The sequence below is a fragment of the Coturnix japonica genome, chromosome 7 (assembly GCF_001577835.2).
Source record: "Coturnix japonica isolate 7356 chromosome 7, Coturnix japonica 2.1, whole genome shotgun sequence".
NCBI classification, from domain to species: domain Eukaryota; kingdom Metazoa; phylum Chordata; class Aves; order Galliformes; family Phasianidae; genus Coturnix; species Coturnix japonica.
In genome coordinates this window covers 667644-685488 of record NC_029522.1, presented here as the reverse complement: position 1 = coordinate 685488, position 17845 = coordinate 667644, and the positions used below count along the sequence as shown (strand labels likewise).

The window sequence follows — 17845 nt, the reverse complement described above, 5'->3', positions numbered from 1 at the left end:
GAGCTTCCCATCCATAGCACAGTGGGTCATTAACTCCTAGGTGCACAGCGGTATTCTGGTCAGGACATACAGTATTACTAACACTAATATTACAGGAATCAGTACTCCCTGTAATGCTGTTGATTATCTGTTCCCTGAAAATAATGTTTCAGATGCAGATTCTACTAGGGCTCAAGAGAAATGTAGCAGAAGTAGAAGCTTTTTCACCTTAAAAAACTTGGAGAATAGTTGAATGTACAATGAAAATATTGACAATTTAGTGACTCAAGTTTAATTCACATTTACAAAGACTTGGAATCAAAGTGGGTTTTCTTTCTGAATTCACATCAAAACATTTCTTACAGAGAACAATTTGGGCTACACAGCCCAGATTCTTCTTGCCTTTCTTCCTCCTCTTTTGTTTCTCTACATAAACCAAGTACTCTCATAAATCAGCCTTCTCCAGTTCTTCGGGAAGCAACTCGAATGCCAGTGGGACCAAAGAAACAGCAATAACTATAGTAACACCAAAAGCCACAATAGCACCTGGACCTGCACTAGCAGCAAAACGTGCAAGATTTATAGGCATTACTGAGCCAGTGCAGAAAACAGAGCTGAAGTCATCAGCTTAGAGTGAAGCAAACTTGCTATGCTGTGGAACTGGTGAAAAATTTTGTTCAAGGTCACTTGATCCCACAGGTTCCAGAGTTTTTAGGATGAAAATATCTGTAGCGTACACATACAGTCCTGTTTATGTGCTGCTCCCTTTTATCTCCATGTTAGCCTAGTGAGAATAAGCCCGTGTGCTGAGACATGAATTAGCTGTACACAGCCTCCAATGGCCAAACTGTCCACTGCAGTGAAAAGCATTAAACATCAGCACAATGCAGAACAGATAGAAATGGCAAGAAAAGGAAAAAATGAAGCAAGGCAAAGGGAAAAGACAAAAGAAGTATCAGTATGGCCCATTTTACTCTTTGTGCACTTCAAGTGACCACATAAGAAGGGAGTGTGTTGTCTGGACACCTTTGTCCTGGAGTAGTCCTTTAACATGCATCCCAGCCAGCAAAACCAATCTTACTGCCAGTGCACTTAAAGAAATGAGGCAGAGTTGAGTTAGTCTCAGTGCTCACAGTCAGATGCTTAGAGAGGTACAAGTGTTTGTTTCTTGAGGTCATGAGCCAGCTGATTGGTATAAAAGCTTTTAGTTGTTGCTGAGCACCTTTCAAGATACTACGAGGCCATGTTCTCCAGGGTGGTTGTGGTTTGATCTAATGAGTCGTGTTAGCATTTCCTTAATACAGTGCGATGCCATATACAGGTGTGTTATCAGCAGAAAGAAAATAACACGACAACAAGCTAATAATGAGAAAAACTGCCTTGATATTTCACTTGGATTTTTTCAATAAGCAAGTTAAATTGTCCTTGTTTGCTTTCAAAAGCAGCGGGCTTCAGTGCAAGCACAAGTACATGCAGAACAAAAAATGGACTCTGCTGCATTATTTATAGCACCTTGCTCAAGCCCTTTTGCATGAGCATTTATTAATTGCCTGCAAAATCAGCAAAATATGTTCCAGGTGTGTCAGCTCAGCATATATTGAGCATAATTGCGTGTTTGAGCCACACGGTTGTTTATGTCACTCTGTAATCACACTAATAACTACCAAACAACCAAGTAATTCAATGATCAGGAAATGTAATGTGTAATTACTTTATTAATTTACACATAACATGGAAGGAAAAAAAAATCTCCATTTCCATGTATAATTTTGCTCTATTTGCAAATGTTATCTTGTTGCAGATATATGAGAGAAATTATGAAAACACAGCACAGGAGATGCACAAACATAACTCAGTGTTTGCTTGATGTGTTTTTGTGTTGGCACCTCTCCTGCCTGGAGCTTTGAAAATTTATCCTATAACATCAAGCAACTTCAAGGCATCCCAGACTTAGAAAATTAAAAGGAAAAGAAAAAAAATAAATAAATTCTGCGCTGAGATACAAATTCCACCTTCTGTCAGGGACTTCCTGATTAGAAAACTCTTTATAGGTTAAGCCAACCATTACATTTTTATGTTGCTATATATTTCAAAACATAAAAAATAAAACATTTTCCCCATAAAACCTTTCGGAACCATAAATACTCTCACAGTTCGCAGCTCCAGACGAAGTTACAATTTATTATTTATCTGCTTTTATATTCTGCTGTAGTATCTCTTTCTTTTATAAGCCTGGCAAGTCTCCCACAGAAGTTTCTTCATCAGCAGTTATTTTAAACTGTAGCCTTAGTTCATACTGTTCCTGTTTTGAACCATTCTGCAAGAGCTACGTACGTTTTCTCAGCGAAGTTTTTCAGTCCAAGAGATCACTGAATTTATGGAGCATTAAGAAAGCATTTTAAAACTCATAAGCATTGTTTTTAACCATGCCTGAATACCTGCTGAGCATGATTTCTTGTCATAAGTGTTGCTGTGTTCATGCTGCCCTTGGTAACGGTGCTCAAGACAAGCTTGTTTTCATTGTCAAATGATGCAAGCCTATCTTTCCCACACCTAGAGCAGAGCTTGAAACTCAGCATCTCAGTTTCTCTGTCTGGAGCCTCTCTCATCTGGAAACAAAGTGTGAGCTGTTTTTCTGCCTGTTTTTATGGTCCACGAGGAGTAGAGTGTCCGAAACCCATGCTAACATGGAAGTGTAGATGCAGCCTCTGACGTACATGTAGCTCTTCTTGCTAGATACTGCTGGTTGTGACTATTAGCAGGATGTGACCTCCTCTCTGAAACCTGTGCCTGCGAGCTCTGAAGAACATACTGGGTAGAAAAATAATGGTGCTGCACATCTAGCACATGTTTGACTTTCAGTGGCAATGGCAGAAGGTCTGGTCCAGTTCACACAGTGTGCTCTCACAGTCAGAGGACTCTCAAACCTCTGTCCTTGTCTGCTAAGCATTGGGGTAGCAGTTATTTGTACCTTCTTAATGTTGTACGCTGACACAATCTTAAAAAAGGAAATTTTTTTTGAGGTTGCTATTTGATAGTAGGACAAATGCTAGGGGTTAACATCTCTTAGATTACAACGTAGTCCTACTATTTTTCCCAGAGAGACCTGAGGTCCACTCATAACTATCTATATATGAAAAATGGCTACAGATGGGTCTGGAACCTATCTCATCTCAAAATCATCTTTGAGCATATCTCTTCATGTACAGAAATAGTTTGTACTTCTTTTGTCATTTTATAAACTTTCAGGCATTCTTTGACAAGTGATTGGCTGGATAGTTTACCAAGAGATAGCATGAGAAAGCAGCGAAATAATAGACTGAATATAAAAAAGGCTTTAGCGAAAAATGTAAATGCTTTGCTTTGTCCTTGATGTTTAATACTTATATCTTTCAGCTCATCTACTTTATTTATTAGACTTTCACCTTATCCCTCACATTTACTCTGACACACAGAAGTTCTTAGTTCAGAGAGTAAATATAGTACAATACAAAGGGTTATGCACATAAAAAATGCATTAGGGAAAAATGTAAATGCTCAGATTTGTCCTTGATACTTAATACTCTTATCTCTTAATCCATCCACTGTATTTATTAGACCTTCACCTTATCTCTCACCACTGGTTTGACAGTTAAAACTTCTTAGTTCATCAAAGAGCAGGATTGCTTGTCTGAGTGCTGAATTGTACTCAAGCTGCCATTGCTAAACCTGCTGTGGGTTGTGCAGCTGGTGACAATGCTTTGGAGAGAGTAATATGAGAAGTTTTGTATGAAATCTATGGTGGAGATACCTGTATAGCATCAGATTTGTTCTTTTATTTAGAGTAAGTAAATAGTCATTTCTATTAGCAGTACTTCACAGGGACGTCTGTGTATGTTAATAGTGCTACCAGTGAGGATCTGTAACCATTTTCACCTCTAACCTCACCAAAGAAATGGAAGGATTTCATGTATTATTAGTGGTATTATGCTTGGTAGCACTGAGAAGTAAGCCTGTTTGGCTTCAGTGAACACACTGTGTGACATGTTGATGTTGGTTATTTCACTATATTTGTGCAATGCTATTTTATTATTATCTTTTTTCCTCATTAAGTGAACAAGTAGCAAGAAATATGGGGTTATTAATTTTTAACAGGTCAATCCAAAATTTTAAATGAGGGTGGACTCATTCCAGTCTGAATGTGTCCTAACAACCCATACCTTCCACCAGTGTCTGGAGTAATTGTCAGTAACTCTTCAGACAGCTTCAATTTTTAAGACATCATTTTCAAAGTTCTTTGATAATGCATCCCAAAAATACCTCAGTGCTGATTTAGAGCTAAAGCTTAAACCAAAACATCATTAGTTTCCCCCAGAGTACAAGCTGTGTCTCTAGAGCAGAGTTTTATGCCAAATACCACTACTCTTAAGAAAAAGAAAAGTGAAGATAATAAGTTGTCTAAGATATGGTATTGAAATGTTGATAGAAGTCTAACTTACATAATACAAAGACAAATGCAAAGGATTAAACTACCGTATAATTTTGAAACCATTACAACGTGCCTGAGTGATTCTTTATTAGGATGTCTCAAAAAAGCATACAATTTCATCTTCCACAAAAGCTGTAATCTCTCTGTTGGGTGTGTTAAAAATGACATTTCAACCTCTCCTTTGAAAATCTTTGATTGTGTGGTTTTCTGACAGGCTGCTGTCATTATTTTAATGTATCTTGTGTTTATTGAAATAACATAAATGATCTAATGTGCTTTTTTCTCAGATCAGTCTGGAAAGCCATCTCTAAATTAATCCTGTGTAACATTAGGTAAAGAAGTTATAATTGGATTAAGAGAAACTGTTGGCCACAAAGAGGCATTTAAGCTATATTTTGTTCATTTTTAGAGAACAGGACTTGTAGCATTAGACTTATGTAAAACCACTTCCAAATGTATTTGTAGTTCTTGACTTTTAAAAAATACTTGGTTGAGATAGATGAATTTGGGAATATATGTATGTATGGGTGCTGTTGAGTCACAGCCTGAACCACTGATGGAGCACCTGGGGAAAGAACCCAGTCAGCCCTGGGAGCAGAAGTGAAGGCAACTGTGTGACTGATAGAGGTGGTGCCTGGCTGCACCTGTCCTAGAACCCATTTATAAGGGCTGACTGTCACCTGTAAGCTTCTTTTTCTGGAGATCCCTTCTTGGTGGAGTTTTCTTTTGAGAACCTGAACTCTTCTGGTAGGATTAAGTAATCTTCTTCCTTTACTTTATAGCATCTTTCTATTGTGTCAGTTTTTCTGTCATGTCAGCTCTGGTGGAACAACTATGTACAATTCTAATCAACTAAGTAGTATATTCATTAGAGGGAAATAAAAGGTTGAAGCTTTTAGAGTTCAGCAGGCATATCTTAGTGACAGTAGCAGGAAGGAAATAAAGAAAAGGTCAGTTTTCCCACTGAACCAGAACCATCAGGTGGTCACTTAATGCTTAATGGTATGTCGAATAACAATGCAACTGCTGTTCTCATGCATTAAAAAAGCTCCTAAGCTTGTGTATACAAGTCCACACCCTTAAACTGGATTAAAAATAAACATGAAGATGCTGTTGTTGGGCCCCTTATTCTGATAGCCACTACTTTTATGCTGAGTTATTATCTAATTTGAGTAGTCATTATTTAGTCCTCTGAGTGGCTGATGCTCATTAATACTGGAGTATTTTTATTTTTTTTAACACTTACTTATTGGCTATTCCCTGAAAGGTTCTTAAACAAATGCTGATCCATAAACATGAAAAGATTTTAATAGGGATAATTTAACACTAGCTTTGTCTCACATGCACTAGACAGCGCCAATAGGCATGGGGTTCAGTGTGTCCAGTGCACAACCTGATCTAAACAAATATTAGTGATTTCTAATGTTAGCCTTATGCATGTGGCTTGTTGCTCAGCAGAGATGGGCTCGTCCTTTGGCTTAATCTCTGGCTATAATAAATCTGAAACAGTTAGCACGTAGTCTTCCTGAGCGCTGTTATTAAATTCCAGATTCTTTCTTCCTACCATTAAGGATATCCTGTATAATTTACAGGAAATATTACTTTATGAAGCTGTGCATTCTGACTTCAGAAGTTATCTGAGTTTGCCAAAGGGTGTTTCTTTGCCTGGAAACCGGCAATAGATTATTGATCAAATGTCATGTCTGGATTTTTCTGTTTTGACCATATGGGAGAGATTGGACTTACTATTTAGTTCTGATGTTTTGTTCCTGTTGTTGGACTGCATTTCTACTCACACCATTTATTGGGAAGAGGGTCTGTTTTTTTTTTCCCCCTCACTTGGTTATTCATTTATCCAAGCAAAAAGGTGCACTGTGGGCTCAGGAGATCTCCTGCCCAGTTCATTCTGGGCTTAACATATCAATCCTAAATATATTAAGATCATTATGGAGACATCTGGGGAACCCGAGAAGAGGAAAACTATCAGAAAACAAAACCAGTATAAATGAAGAAGAAGCAAGAGAAAAGTACTTTAAAAACTTGGTAATGATAGTAAAATAATAACAGTTGTTTAAAAGGTGAGGGAGTATACTGAAATACACGGATACTATGTCTATTCATCTCAAGTGAAAACCAAAATCAAGAAGTGATTTAAGCCAGATTTGCAAAGGTGTCTTTGCACCTGTGATGCAGGCAGCAACTCTGCAAGTTGCTAAGGAGGTAAGTTGATTGAGTCCTCCACTATTGTTGAAAATCAGCATCCAGCCTGCTCCAGGTCTTTTAAAAACACCTTGTCTAAACTAGCACGTGTTTATTCATCAAGTCACTTTTGTGACAAAAGTGCCTTAGAAATAATTAAAAATGGAACTGGCTGTGAAGATGTTAATCATCTTTGGGCTATTAAAGCTTTATTTTCCTATTCCTGAGCTCCAAGTAATCTTGGGTTTGCCTTTTGTGGTCAGTATGTGCATCACAGTTCTGTGTAAAATCAAGCTTAAGTTTGTGTTATTCCACGTTTCGTTTTTTTTCTCTTTGCTTTTTGTATTTTGTATTTAACCAAGATCATGACGCCTTTATATCTGTACTTGTATTTTATTTATACAGCTTCCAGCATAACAAGGAATTGGTTGACACCATAGGTCCGTTGGCACATTTTCATCTCACACAAACATGGGAAAACATAACTCCTGAGCCTTGGTGTTCTGTTATATAATATGAATAATCTGTTTCTGATATGGATTGAAGCCAATACATTTGAGTGACACTGGGCACAGAATGAGCAATAACCAATAGATCATCAAAGCTTAGAGTGTTAAAAGCAACAGATCAGACTGGGGTGGATGGTTTCTAATAGTGTTAGACTTGTTTCAATTGTTAGCAGTTTCAAATGAACAGCACAGACACTAGTGGAATGGCAGGCAGAGCAGGGAAACTTTAGCTGGTCATTTAAACCAAATTTGAAACTTTGACCTTAATATTTGTTAAATGTGTGAATGGCCAAAATGCCTCTGAGTATGGATGGAGTCTTAAGCACTTCTGCAAATACATGGAAAGTACAAAAACAACAATAAATGAATTGGTGAAATCTGTTTAATGTTTCCAGGAATGAAAAGGGATCAAATTGATTTGTCAGTCTCCTTCTGTCATTGGTTAATGTATGTCTGTGGGCTCTTACTGAATTCTTTCATTTTTTTTCCCCAAGTAGCATAACCAACTCATATAATATAGGTAATAACTTGGTGTCCTAAATCAACACAAGTTCTTGTAAGAAATGTAGGGAAGAGTAAATCTCTGTATCAATTGGGTAATTTTCTACATAGCATAGTACTACGCTCATTCAGTATGTGTGGTTGTTCATGTATTTTAAGAAGTCAGATCCAGTCTCTCCTACAACAAAGTTGTGAGGCCTTGGCATAGTCCAGTGCTTTGTAAAACTACCGTTCAGACTAGATCTAGATGGAGCACAGAGCTGATTAGAGCAGTCACCCATGCAAGCTTATATTTTCACTTCCTTCTTATTGAGAAAATGGAAGAATTCTTCTTCATACTTAAAGATGCTGACATTGGTATAAATTCAGGTTTAATATGGTAGCACAAAGGGGAGATGTTTCATAAAGTTGGGAGTGACTGTCAATAGGGAGTTGCAGTGCTAACTACCTTTCAGCATTATTTATAAAGGCTGCTACTAGGTCTATTCTATAAATATCCACCCTCCTTCTCCAGAAATAACAAGAGCACTCCTGTGATCCTGTTATCACACTGAAACAGGAATTCTCTTACTTGAGGTTTTTTTGATGCAGAGATTTATCTTACGAGAACCAAATGGAGGGAGTATTTAAAACCGTTCATACCAGAGAAACCTTTTTTTGTTCATGACTGTGTTGTATTTCTGAAGTAGAGGCATGGCAGTGTTTTATTTATTTGACATCTTTGCAGTCAATGTGTAAAGCATCCATACAAAACTCCCGCATAGCAGAACTTACGTTAATTCACCTTAGGGCATTTCTGAGTTGCATTTTGTGTCTCATCTCCCCCCCACATGTAGGGGTTCCAGAGTTTTCTGTCTGCTCAGGGTCACTGTTTAATCTATAAGTTTACACTTGTATGCATGAAATATCTGTTATTTTTTCCCCCACTGTGGTATTATTTGTCTGGAAAACACAGCAGACAGTTTGTGATGTCAGTCAATATCGTAAATGAAAAATTTTAATCCAAGTATTTTTCAGACTGCTACGGTAACAGGGTTGTGATGGCAATGTGTCTTCATGATCAAGCTCCCTCTCACAGTTCTGGGAGTGTAAATGACCTCTTAACTCAATGAATTTCAAGAATGAGGAAACTCATGTTTTGTTCGCTCTTGTTTTGTATTAGCAGGTAATCTAAGCAAAGCACAAAGGGGAAGTTTCTTGCAAAAATGAAGGCTCCTTTGGATATTGGCAAATGCAGATTAAAAAGCATGAAGAAGAAATACTACGCTTGCAACGTGACTTCATGATATAATCCCTGGTGAGACACTGTGATTTAATAGCTACCCTATGTTAGACATTTAATAGAAGCGTTATGGTCTGGATGTTGAGTACGTTCCTGTTTTTACTCCCTTCTATATAATCCATTCAATATGATATATGTTGGTTGTAAATATCTTAATATCTTTATACCCACAGAGAAACTTCCATAAGGGTGATTGATCTAAATACTGATAACCATTTCAGTCCAAAGACATGTTCATTCCTTCCCACATTGTAAAAGCCTTAAATTGTCTTTCCTTACTAGCATAACTACAGTGACTCCCATTGAGTTGGAGCATCCTATTTGAAAAATCGTAATTAAATAGGAGAAAAAGGTGAACCCTTCTCACATCGCACTCTAAAAATGTCAAGAGATATTTCTGAACAGCTCATAATTGGTATTCCACATATTTCCTATGTCAAAAGTTTATGACTAACATAAAGCTCTTCTGTGGTAAATTTTTTTCCAGGATTTAAATCAAATCTGTGAGGCATAATAGCATAAATGCAAAATTTGGTTTTTATTTTACTATTTGTTCAACTTATATAATGTGTGAGAAGTCAATAAATCAGAAGGAAGGATATTCATATTTAAACACAAAGTCAGCAGAAATTTTGCTCTTAAGCCTCTTGGTATCTTTTAAAAGTTTCCTTCCCAACATGTATCTGTTTTACTGGGGAAACTTTAATAGCAATGTAATTTATTCATGCTAGGAGAAACCTGCAGCACCAGGATGTTGGACACCATCTCCCCGATCAGTATCAAAAACCTCATTAGAGATCAAAGCATGTGCACACACTTTAATCTTTAATACCTATTAAAAATAAGGTTAATTATGGAATCAGGCTTCTTGTGAGGTGGGAGGCTGTACCACGACTCAGCCATTTCAAAGTTACGGGGGTGTTTGCTTTTGAAGTGATTTATCAGAGCAGAAATTCCAGTTCACATGATGGAGTAGTGATCTGTTGAGATGTCCACAGGTGACCGTTTGTCAGACTGAAAAGCTCACCACTTTTTGCTACAGCAGTGATTATTAGAACACCTGAAATGCAGCTTTTTCAAAACATCAGTGTAGGAAAACTTAGGCTGTAGAGAATTGAGATGGTTTTCTTCTCTTCTGTAACTACTATTCTTCTGTATAAAGAGTCATCTTATTTCTTTTTCCTAAGTGAGTTAGTATGGAAGTACTTGGTCGTAAGTTTTCCAAGGAATTTTACTTTTTGGAGCATTTCCTTAAACTTGGAATAAACAAAAAATAGAATTACTGTGTACTACGAGCATTATCCCCCTCAAAAATATTCCAAATGAACTTACCTGGAATTGTATCTGATTTGTCCCTATCCAGATTTTTTGTCTATAGTCTATAGGCCTGTGAAGGAAGACATTAACAATTGCTCCTCAGGGTTAATACTGTTCTTCAAAGAAGGAGAAGTTTGTTCTCATAAGAACAGAGCTGACTCAAATCCTGTAAATGATAAGCTGAAAAGAAGGAAACATTTCACCTTGCAGAAATCATATTTCTGGGTAGTGGAGCAATGAAACTATGCTGAGTAGTCTGGAGCTCCATCTCCTGGCGCTTATCTAATAGCTAAAATAATTTCCAAGTGTCTCCTAATGTGTGAGCTGACACTTCGGAGCACCCAAGCTTTGTTGCAGGGACAGTTGCCCAATTCCTCACATTGCAATGCATTCAGTGTCAGGCTCTAGTCTCCTGTGGGCAGAGCAATGTAGTAACGTGTTCATCACATGCTTTTCTGGGTCTCTCCAGCCCCTGAGGGTCCCTCTGCATTCCAGCTACTTCAGTGTGAGCTGGGCTGAAACAGCATGATCCAGCTTTTAGTGAAAATCACATGAACTTGAGTGTATTGCCCTGCTTAGGAGGTTTTATTTTCATTAAGGTGAAGTCTGAAATTATGTAAAAGCACTGTGGAAAATAGAATAAAAATTGCATGTTCTGATACATTTGTGCTGCTCTCCAGTTGTGAGTTGTGGAAGGAACTGTCATTTGGGGGTCAGAGTACAGTATGGGAAATAACCATATGAATTTCTTAGTTAACAGTTTAACTTTGCATTTATTTTTTTCAGCCTATATATATAAGTAGGTATGACTGACTGTGTGTTTATATATATATGCATATATATATATAATTACACATGCAAATTTTACCAGAACATGTTAAAAAGTGATTGTTACATTGTGAAATGCAGTACAGCGAGGTGTCCTAAATGTACAGTAAATGAGTGTAAGTAATATATGAGAGAGCAGATAAATTTGGGTTAGGATGCCAGTTTGGTACTGTGCATTATGGGGTCACAATGGGAGGGTAATTAATTTTGTCTGTGCATCAGTCACAGAAATATCCATAATAGGGAAGACAGCACCAGTAATGTATTTCAGGAATATTTCTGTATGAAGAACATCAGCACCATTATGAATGTTTATTATTTTATTATACTCTTATTCTGTCATTTTGCTGGTAATGCACCCATTGTTATCCTACTTGCATTAATTTTTATCCATAAGTAGTTTCAGAAGTCAGTATCCCATTGTTTCTTGAGATCCTTGTATGTATATCACTCTGAAAGTAACTCCCACGATTATTTCCTTGGAATAAGGGGAAGTATGTTTTGGGAAGTCTGTGAGGCTGTCTGGAACATGGCTTGTCTTTCAGGTCACCATTGCCACATGGGAATGTACTACCTGCCACCTCATAGTACATTACTTTTAGAGAAGACCTCATATGACTAATTTAGAATGCCTTCACCTCTATTTATGTAACTAAAAAAGCAAATAGTGGTATTATTCAGCCAATCAAAAACCACATAACTCAAATTAATTTTGGTTAATTAATTTCATATGCTTTGGTGTACACAAACATAGGCACTTTATCAGCACTGTCAGCACAAGCATAGCCAATTTAATAGTTAAGTTTACAGCCAATCCATTTTTACTTTATTTCTTCATCATTTGAAGGGTAGCAGGGTCACAGTGAAATCTGGATCTACCTGAGAGAGAAGTAGTCTCATGAAACAAAGAGCACATACAGTGAAGGACGGTGATTTGGGTCGGCCGGGGGAATGAGCAGTAACTGTGATCTGCATTTAAGTCAATTATTTATGTGTTTTTTGAGAAGCATCCATTGCTTTCCCAGTTCACCAGGGCAGTCTCCTTAAGTATTTTTGTGGGTTTTAATGATGGGGAATATGAATGAAGAAAGTATTAAAAAAATGGAAAAATTATATTGATGAGCTCTGACAGGATTCTTTGAGAGAATAGGAGTAATATATACTCACATTTTTACTTAAGTTTAATCACATATAGTCTTGGTCCTGGAAAGACTGACAAGAATTTATTTGGGATGATGAACTGCCTTGTTTGTGAATCATTACGCAGCAAATTCCAGCAATATATGTCCATCCTCCCACAGGGGGTGTAAAATACTAGAAATCACTCATATTATCTATGGGGCATTTCTCTTAGGAACTATTATTGCTGCTCAAATCATTGCAGATTTTTATTACAAGTCACGTGCCTGATCAATAGCCTGTTTTTATATTAGATCCCTTACCAACCTTCCAATATATTAGACATAACCGATTGAACTTGAGAGAGTTAACGGAAATAATGCAGAAAATTCTCAAAGCATTGGTTTAAGTGGAAAGCTTGAAGTAGCTGTTCTTTTCTGCTCTTATTCTTGCAGCAGTCTAAAAATATTTTAATGAGCTCTGGCCTTTAGCTCAGACTCTGACAGCATGAGTAGACACAGACACATAATAATTCTTTAAGACCTGTCTTAAAATGTTTCTCTGAGCTTTTGTTTCCTTGACTCTTTGTGGATCACGCTCTTCTGTAGTACCCACAAATGAAAGGGACGGAGTTTATTACAAAGATTCAGGTTATTAGGTTATTACAAAGGATCAGGTTTATTACAAAGCCTTTAATGTTTTGTTTATAATGATATAATATTTTAATAATATATGAATGTTAACATTATTGTACAGTCCGTATCTTTTTTTGCCAGTTGGTGCACCACTAGAGAGCAAGAATTTTCACATCTCCAGCTGGACCCAAACCTGATTGCCTGATATGCTGAAAAGGACAGTAAGGAGAGCAGAACGGTGGTTCAGATCTTTTGTAGATGGCAGGTCTGCTGGTTGAACTTAGCATAAAGAAGATGGAACACTCAAACTACTTCGTAGGCTTAGTGTTAGGCTGTAGGGCTTTTATGCCTCTTAGAAAATGCTTGCTGGGGTAGAGTCATATTATCTTAAGTGCGTGGTAAACCCACAAACACACTGAGTTTTAAGAATCAAAATAGTTGCTCTGAGTCAAGCATTTGCTAAGATATGTTTTAGCTGTTCAACCTTGATTGCTGATCCAGTGCTCTAATGTTGCACCTGATTTCTAGGAAATCCATGCTAATGCTTACAGCTGTAGCTTGTACTTATAGATCCACAAAAATCATTACAAACATGACCTTTAAAATAAGAGCTAATGCTTCTAGAACTCCATCCTAAGATTTCTTAGGAGTTTGTGGTTCTCAGGCCTTGTAGTAGTGCAAACCCAATACAAAATCAATTAAGGCAGTCCTGAATGAGGCTTTACCTCTGCTGAATTTAGGATTTTTGTAAAAAAAACAGTGTCTTTATTATCATCTAAATCCTTAAGTGCATCTCCTATTCTTCTGATGCTTATTTATGCGTTGAAGATGTTCAGTTTTGTATCACAATCAGTTTCAATATTATGCTTTGAGTTTGTCACTTAATTAATGAGAATATTGGCTGAAATAGAATGCAAGGTCAACCCCTTTACTAATAACTGCTCTGCATCATGATTATTCCCACTTTATATGAATTATCGTTAGCTTTCCATTATCTGTGTGGTTACCTTTCTTGTATTCTTGTGATGTTCTTCAGCTTAACATGTAGAATCTCATGAGATATGTTTCAGTTCTGCAGAAGCCCACAGCTTATTTCTTCTCACCAAGCAAAGGCAGTAGCATGTATAGTTCGTTACAACTGTCCTTGGTGAGTCAGTCATGTGCTTTTTTTGTTGAAATCCAGTGGTCTATGTTCTCTTATCCATTTTGTTAAGACTACTTTAAAGCTTTTCCTTATGGAATATTGAATTTAACTTAACCAAGCACTGTTCATGACTAACTGTGTTAATAGAGTTGGTTAGTACTTACACAGCTGTGCTATGGCAAGCCCTGCAAGTTCTGTCAAATGATGGATAGTTATGCCTAACTGAACAGAAACTCTCTGCAAGTTATTGTACTACTTAACTTTAACAAACTTGCTGTCAACACATTAACTTGTGGGATTTGACCAAATATCTGGAGTTACTATCTTTAGACCTGCTGCGCACACTTCAGGCTTAAAAGCAACAGCTAGTTCTGTTGTGCAGCATAGCACGCTAACAGAGCATCTTATTTAAGGAACACCAACATAATGTCCTTAACAAAAAGAAGAATTAACGTTTACTATAAGCAGTGGCCTAGTGTAAGACAAGATGGCTGACAAGGAAACTGCTGAACCAGACTATGGCACAGCTGGCAAACTGTGTAACCACAGGTTGCTACAGCTCTGCAGCCTTTGTTTCTTCTTTGTTATTGAACAGTGGGCATGCAGATATTCAAGATGTGCTTTGAGATTCATGTTAGTTAGTTACTAACGAAGCTATTACTAACTGTTCTAGTTGAGAATAGTGGCTGGATATTTCCCATAACCTTGAAGTGAAACTGATTAGGGCAGGTCTCAAGCCAGCAATGCAAAGAGGATGCATGAACAATGGATGCAGTTCAAGTTCTCAGCCAGGTTGGTGCCTTTCTTCCCCAGAGAGTATCTCCAAGTCTCTTCTTAGTTAAAAAGTCCAAGTCTCCTTCGTTAAGTTTTTCTGGAGTTTAGCAAACTATAGCAGGACTCAGTCTTAAATTTATCTGTATCCATATGTTCCTATGCTTAGAAGTTAGTTTTAAGATAAAAGTTTCCAGTGTTGTGTTTGGAGGAAACCAAGAGTTGCTGTTAACTATGCAGTATCCTTGCAAGTTTAACATGACAACTTTCTGTTATGTTTCTTCTTGTTCCTGTTAAATTGGCCTTTTGAAGACTGAGGGCTTGTGAGCTTTGCATGTTAAAGGCTAAACTCTTGTTATAGCAAATGTGATGTTTTTAAGGCTTGAGGGAGATTGAAGCTAAATTGAAAAGAATGCCATGAAGTCCTTGTGCAAGTCATTCACCTTGTAGAGCTCCAGGCTGAGAGAGCTTGAATGCCACTCCACGTAACAAGCTCAAAAACACTAATTTAAATAGCAAGTGCAAGCTCCACTTGGGAGACGCAGTGAGGCAGCCTAAACTCCTAAACAACATTATCTGAAGAAAAAGAGTAATTCCTTTTTTCAAAGTGGTAATTCAGGGCCCGAGTCTCAAAAGTATTTGAATATTTCAAGGACTATCGCTTAACTCCAAGTAGTAATTTTTAAAAGGGATTGAGTACTTTTTTCAGGTTCAGATTGTTAGCCTTAAGTCTCACATGAATAATCTAATGGTACATGTGTATTTTTGTCACTTCAGCTTTAGTGGAAAACATATTTGTGCTTTAAGGCTGAAAAGTTAATGCTTGCAGACCACTGAAGTAGACTATGTCGGAGCACCATCTTAGTGGCACAGAAGGGGTGTGGAAGAAGAAAATCTATAGCTCCTATGTCTGATACTGACCAAATAAAAATATTTGGGATGGTGTAACTGTTTGTGAGAGGAAGATTCATTGTGGATTAATAGATAGAAAGACATCACATCTAGTCAGTGAAGTTCTTTAGTACAAATCTTGAAGTGAAATGTCACAGAAGTACTGCCATGTGTTGTTCTGATCATTGTAACTTCCTCAGCTATGTCAAAATGCTATAGTTAAAATTCATTTAGTGTAGACGTGTTTGCAGCTGATATGAACGTGTTTGTGTTCAATACGTTCTTCATAGTTTTAGAGCAGAACATGCATTTAGAAAAATATGTAAGATTATTCATTGGGGTTTTTTTTGTTTGCTTGTTTGTTCATTTTTGCATAACAACATTGCATTGTGAATGGAAATATTTCTTAATTTAGCAAAAATGCTTTCTAAGTTAATGGTAGAAATAAATATATTTTGCCCAGTCACCATCAGTTTTAAAGATGAGTACTTCACAGAATAGGCGAGGTGCTAATTCTTTTTCTTTAAAATGAGCAAAATTAGATGTTGGAAATAAATTCTGTGCATCTTAAGAGGACAAATTTTACAAGTCTCTCTTCTAAGTCCACTGAGCACAGTATTTCCATACTTTAAACAGATTTTCTTTGATTTTAGAGATTTTAACATACTTTTATTTTTTTAGAGTGGAGTGGTACTTTGATTTAAGAACGAGGTCACAGTAAGAGAAAAGAAGGGAGATTAACAGATTAGTGTGCCCTGGTGGTGCAGTGGTAGGAATGCTGCCTTGCAACACCGGAGCCGGGGTTCGAATCCCCCCTGTGGCGCAAGTGGTAGAAGTGCCGCTCTGCTACACAGGAGGCTCGAATCCCGGGGGTTGGATCGATGATCTCTAAGGTCCCTTCCAACCCACACGAGACCATGAGACTATGAGAAACAGCAGGATCTTAAGAGTTACCTTAGTTCCTATGAAGGTTTTTGGAAGTACATGGATTAAAAAGACAATTAAAGATCATCTGCGGAAGAAAAATATGCAGAGGTAATGAAAGTTTATGGCTTAAAGTCCAAGTAATACACAACTCACAAAATGTCTGGTTTCAAACTCAGCTTCAATATCATGCACGCTTTCTGTTAGCAGTTTTTCATGCTAGTTTTGAGACAAGTCCTGCAGTTCATATACAGTCAAAGCTTCCATTCAGTCAATACAACTCTGTCCCCCTTGCAGAAGTACAAACTGCAGCACTTCATCCAAAGGATTTCATGTACCTCTCATGCTTCATTATTGTGTCTTTACTTGAATTGTGTTTTAGTCTCAGCTGATGAATGTAAAAACATGAATGAGAAGTTGTTTTTCTTTGCGTTAGCACCAATTATTTATTTGGAAGGTTCAAGGAGATGCATCTAATTGTGATGCTTCTTTAAAAGTACTTAAGTGCTATTATTAAATATCACGTGAAAGAGCCTTATGGCCCTCCTGAACACTGCTAAAATGCAAAATTCTGTCTTCATGTGTTTAGAATTGCCCTCAATCTACTTTTCTTGGTCAGAAATAAATATAACAGGTATCTTGGTTGTGTTTTGGTGTGCTGCTCACCTGTTCTTTGGGGTTACTTATTCCTTCAGAATGTGCTCGTGTTGGCCTGCAGAGGACAGAAGCAGCAAATATCACACATCAGAAATTCCTTCCAAGCTACGAACCTGACATTCATGAAGCAAATCATCAGAAAAGGTATGTTTGTGGGTTTATGTGGCTTGTCGGTTGTCTAGCTGAATTCTGTTTGGTCAAAGACACATAAGGACCGTGGTTAAAAAAAAGGTGCAGCTGTAGAAAAACATATGGATGTTAAGAGAGTACTCTTCAAGCAAATTCAGACTATAAATAGTGTGATGTGGTAGAGCTGCTCAGCTGTTGAGCTCGAGCAGGAAAAGTAGAAGTCTGACTTAGGGTTCCTGGCTTCTCTATGGCTTAAGCACATAGTGATCCTTCTTGCTGAACTATTAAGGTAAAGATTTACAGTCTTTCACAGGTATGTGCCATTAAGAAAATGTGTTAGGTTATTTTCTCACTAAGTCCCTAAACCAATCAGTTCAACTCTTCCTGATCTTAAATTTCAAAACTACTTGTCATTATTATTGATTCTTTCTTCCTCTCTTTTTCACATTGGTGTTAATGTTATGAACATTCTCACACTGTGTTTCTGTTGCT

The 17845-nt window shown here is 37.3% G+C and overlaps 1 long non-coding RNA gene across 1 annotated transcript in view; it reads left to right on the top strand.

The window, feature by feature from the left end:
• Nucleotides 1–17369, top strand: part of LOC107316319 — a 29877-nt gene extending 12508 nt beyond the window's left edge. Inside the window, exons 4-5 of the long non-coding RNA XR_001556287.1 lie at nt 8819–8953; nt 17263–17369. This is a non-coding gene — a long non-coding RNA (uncharacterized LOC107316319). The remainder of the gene's footprint in view (nt 1–8818; nt 8954–17262) is intronic.
• Nucleotides 17370–17845: the final 476 nt, after the last annotated feature.